Here is a 5,159-nt window from a genome sequence, read left to right on the forward strand (position 1 = left end):
ATTCTCTTTTAACTAATCTTGTCATCCTCTCAAAATTCTCAATCAACTGCATTCTATATTTATTTCCTATTACATTTTGTTTTTCAATGAAAGCTCTTCAAATTAACCACTAGAGACTTATTATACTTAAACTGAACAGAAACTTCAGGAAAAAAATTCACAGAAGCATAGAAGGAAGCAGTATATGTAAACTTTTTTTTCTTTTTTTTACCAAATCAGTATAACTGACTAAAGCTGTGGCTTTTGCTTTCACATTTGGCAGAAGCAAAACAAAAAAAGCATCCCCTAAAGCCCCCAAATAACAAAAATCTCAAGCAAGTAGAATGTCCAACTTTATAACACAAAGTAAGATTCAAAACCTGTTCCCTCAATGATTTCTGTTGTCAGTTTGGGCATGCAGCAAATTTATTGTTATAACTGTGAGGGAAAATAAAATATTAAGAATATGGACAATATCCTATTTAACACTAATTCAAAAACCAGGAAGAGGAAGGAGAAATAAAAAGACATCACACATAAACACCCAGAATTATCCTACATAATTAGAAAAATTTGTAGATAAATTAGTAAAAATAAATTCCCAGTAAAAACCCAAAAAGCATGTCTATAAATACAATATGAAACAACCAATTTAGGGAGATGGTCATGTTTTTTCTGGAAAACAACATTTACATCTCTAGTTCTTACACCAGCAAATAACTGTGGAGGAGCAGACCAAAGTGCATAATAAGAGAGTTAAATGAGTTGTATCTGTGGTACTTTAAATGCAACTTTTCCTCAATTACTTGAAGGTTGAAACAGACTTAAACAGACTCATATGGGCCAAACAAGTCATCTGATATGCTACTGAATGGCTGAGGGTCTATTAGTTGGGTTCTTTCACTATCAAGTTCTTCTTCTGTATCATCTGTGTACTTGCTTATTTATTTATTTATTTTTGGAGTGCTGATCTAAAGACAGACTTTCTAAAGTTTCAATATCTTCAATGCCTACAATGTAGTGGCTCATAAAAAGTATTAGAGCTTGTAGTCTTTAACCTGACATAGCTAAAACAGCAGAAAGAAGTGTTTTTTTCCTCAAATAAGTTGTGTCTTTTTCTTCTCTAACAAGGGAATTATTATGTTCCAACTCCTGATCAATTTCATTCTGCGCTTTACCTAGCATGAACTCTAATTTCTGGATCCTTTCCTCTGTAGGCAAGCCCTTGTGCATGTCATGATTTATTTCTTTAACTGCAATGAAAACACTGTCATCCAGACCACCCTTCTTTCTTACTAACTTTATTTCCATGCTGTTTCCCCATTTAGAGTGACTTTTTGGACCAGAGACCTCTGTGTCGCTGCCTTTGCTGTCTGATGTGTTGGGTATGTGTTTTGGCAAAGGATCTACTAGATCAGTTTCTGACTCAGAAAGGTGAGTTTTAGAGACCTGATGCAGATTTAACAAAAAAGAGCTTGTATTGATAATATGTCTTGTCAAACCTGTTATTCTATTGACTGACATGCCAGCTTCAGCATCAACACAAGGGAGCAGGCCTAAGAAGGTTTCTTGTCCTTCCAGCAAGAGATTTTTCAGGGCCCGCTCTATCTGCTGATCAGTTGCTCCACAAAGAGGAGTCTTGGCTAGACAATTTTCTTGACATTTATTATGGCAAACATAAGCACAGAACATAAACTGGGAATCAGCTTTAGTCCAATTTTTTTTTCTTACAGTAGTCACACCAAGTTGGGTTCTGTAACTGAGTATCTTGGAAACTACGTTTATTTTCTGCTAAACCCATCTGTCCAAAAAAGTGTTGCTCTTTAGTCAAGGGAGAAACCACTTCACCAAATGGAGGTCTTTTTTTTCTCTAAGTTAGTTACTACATGATGCAATTGCTCTCCTTCTTTCAAATATCTGAAATGAACAGTAATATCACCATTGAACCCATTGTCATTGAACCCATTTTGCATACTCAGATTGTGTAGTGTGGTTCTTGTGACAATGGCCTTAGGTGATGGGGCTTCCAGTCTGAATTTGGAAAAGTATTCCATGGTTGATATGTCTAAGCATTCTAAAGTCATCACTTCAAGTTTAAAGCTAACATGCCCCCAACAGACAAGACCCCATAATTTGATCCGTGTACCACACATTGTGATGCTCAATTATCTGTGGCAGGCCTCTATGTCAAAGAAACAGCTGCCTCTGGTTGTTGTCCATCTTCCTAGCTTATTACAATAAGGAATTTCTGATGATTCCCATGTTTTAGGGTCATCTGAACTGTCCTTAGGAGGATAGGAAATTTCTGAAGTCAAATCTTTCACCACTTCCTGCTTTGCTAAAAACTGTTTAGCTGCAGCTTCTTCTATGTGATCCAGATTTTTTTTCTTGCTTTTCAGTAGGTTTATCTGTAGGAGGTGGCAGCAAAACTGGGCTTTCAACAGGAATATCTCATTCTGCCCAATATGCAACCTCAGCAGAAGGCAAAGGAATTTTCACTTGCGGTCATGGTGGCACAGGCTGTTTGAAAGTGGGTCCCTGGGTGGGTTTTGATATTTGTGCTTGTTCTGTTATCTCAGAAGATTTCAGGGCTAAGGATTTATGTCCTTCTTTGGATGGCAGTTTTGGTGGTGCCAGGTGCCTTCCTATAGCTGATTTCTGGTTTTAAACTAGTGATATATTTCCAAGAGTTTTTCACAGAAAGTATTGTTGGCATACATTTGGGAATGTGCCTTAATGACTGTGCCTCATCTTTGACCTCAGTTTGTGCTCTGACATCACTCTCCGAGTTCTCAAATTCTGAATCCAGGACTCTATTTTCAGCATCTATTGCCAACCCATTTGTTTCCTCTTCATAGTTTGGCTGGCATGAGCTTGACAGAAAGTTTTCTTTCAACTATCCAAAATTATCTTGCAGCATCACACTCTGTTTTCTCTGGCGAACAGGCCTTTCATAATATACCAGGACTTGGTTGCCAGCATACTTGATAAGCTTCTACACTTGCAGTGTAGATGTAATTTTCATACCTCCAATAGCAATTAGTTGATCTTCTCACTGAATATCTGCAATTTCAGCAGGTGATTTTGGGGCCACAGTCTCAATTATGACATGCCCAGCGTATGCATCAGTTGACTGGACAAGATGAAGTGTAAATCCAACACTTTGTAAATTCCCCTTTATTAATTCAACCATCTCAATAGAACTCCTATGTTTTTTTGTGTGTTTGTTTTTTGTCTTTTTTTTTTTTTTGCCATTTCTTGGGCTGCTCCCACGGCATATGGAGGTTCCCAGGCTAGGGGTCTAATCAGAGCTGTAGCTGCCAGGCTACACCAGAGCCACAGCAATGCAGGATCCAAGCAGCATCTGCAACCTACACCACAGCTCACAGCAATGCCGGATCGTTAACCCACTGAGCAAGGGCAGGGATCAAACCCGCAACCTCATGGTTCCTAGTCGGATTCATTAACCACTGCGCCACGACAGGAACTCCTTAGAATTCCTTTGTTTTTCTTCCCAAACACTACTGCTCAGCTCAAGTGTGCAATGAATATTTGCCTCTCTATCATAGGATCCAAAAATAAGTAACTTACTACATCTAACACTGTAACTTTAAGTCAGCCTTCTGTAAGTGCCCGTTGTTGTATATGGATATGCTCTTCATCTTCTTCAAATCCTTGCAAGAAGGAATGGGAAAAATGGCTTAAACCTCATCTTGTGACTCAAAAGTGTGTGCTTGCTCCTGAAGATTTTCTTGAGCTGGTTGAGGATGATGTAGTTGAGCTGGGGCATGGACTGCCCTTGGAACTGGGACCACACCCCGAAGTCCATCACTGGGTCCTCCACGAGGGAGAACCAGTGGGTGAAGGGCATAAGGGTGAGGGAGAAGCTCAAGCTCCCCACCATTGGGGACAGCTTGATGAATAGATAGGTGGACTTGCAGAAGACCAGGTCCATGTCTATGGCCAAGTAGAAGCCCCCATTGTACTCCACCTCCACCTTTTTTTTTTTTTTTTTTTTTTTTTTGTCTTTTGTCTTTTTTGTTGTTGTTGTTGCTATTTCTTGGGCCGCTCCCGCAGCATATGGAGGTTCCCAGGCTAGGGGTTGAATCGGAGCTGTAGCCACCGGCCTACACCAGAGCCACAGCAACGCGGGATCTGAGCCGCGTCTGCGACCTACACCACAGCTCACGGCAACACCGGATTGTTAACCCACTGAGCAAGGGCAGGGACCGAACCCGCAACCTCATGGTTCCTAGTCGGATTCGTTAACCACTGCGCCACGACGGGAACTCCCACCTCCACCTTGAAGGTAAGCTCTGCAGTGGAAGTGGTGGGCAGTGCCTACCCCTTGGGGCCCTCGGGCTCCAGGTGACTGAGGGCCCAACTGGCTGGAGGAGCCAAATGTTCTTGATGAAGGGCACCCTCTTGCCCAGGAACACATCCCTCACACACATGCTCAGCCCCTCCATCAGGTGCCTGGTTGTCATGGTCTGCAGCAGCTCCTGGAACTCCACCTTGATGTTTTTGGTGACCTCCTGGCAGGCTAGTGTGGTGTTCTCAGCTCCGGGAACAGGAACAGAATGGTGGCATTGAGGAAGTAGCAGTTCTTCTGCCATCGGGGGGTGGGGATCGTGTAGGTTGGGTCCTGCCACCCTCAGGGGGCCTGCTGGAGGACTCCTTAGCCGAGCTGCTGCAGCCACAATGGTACTCCCTCAGGGCTATAGTGGAAGCCATCAGCTGCATGGGTGGCCTGGTCAGGCTGTGGCTAGGGCTATTTGTGGTAAAGCAGCAAGAACTGGGTGAGGAGCACGAGGAATGAGCCAAGCATGGCCCATGCCATGATTATGAGCAGCAGCCCCATCCTGCCACCACCTCTTCCTGGGGTGCCCAGGCCCTTGCCGCTGTGCCTACTGTCTGGTTTCTTCGTGCCCCTCTCCCTGCTGCCACCATCTTGAGGACATTGTGTGAGCAGCTCTGTTGGCCTCCTCAGGTTGCTCCTGTTGGTGCTGAGGCTGAGGTGGAGGTGGCAGCAGGGCTTTAGGGTGCAGATTTGTGCTTTCATCTGACCAACACATTGCATTTAGTAGAATTAATTTTTAGAAGATTTCAAATCATATACTTTGTGATCATAAGCTATAAGGACACTGTACTCCCCATTGTCAAAATTTTCATACTAATTT

General features: G+C 42.8%; 1 pseudogene; it reads right to left on the bottom strand.

Annotated features, from left to right (window-relative positions):
- Window positions 1–803: 803 nt before the first annotated feature.
- LOC110258858 lies at window positions 804–4,840 on the bottom strand (annotated as a pseudogene).
- Between the last annotated feature and the right edge of the window lie 319 nt (window positions 4,841–5,159).

This window comes from Sus scrofa, unplaced genomic scaffold (assembly GCF_000003025.6).
Source record: "Sus scrofa isolate TJ Tabasco breed Duroc unplaced genomic scaffold, Sscrofa11.1 Contig52, whole genome shotgun sequence".
Lineage (NCBI taxonomy): Eukaryota > Metazoa > Chordata > Mammalia > Artiodactyla > Suidae > Sus > Sus scrofa.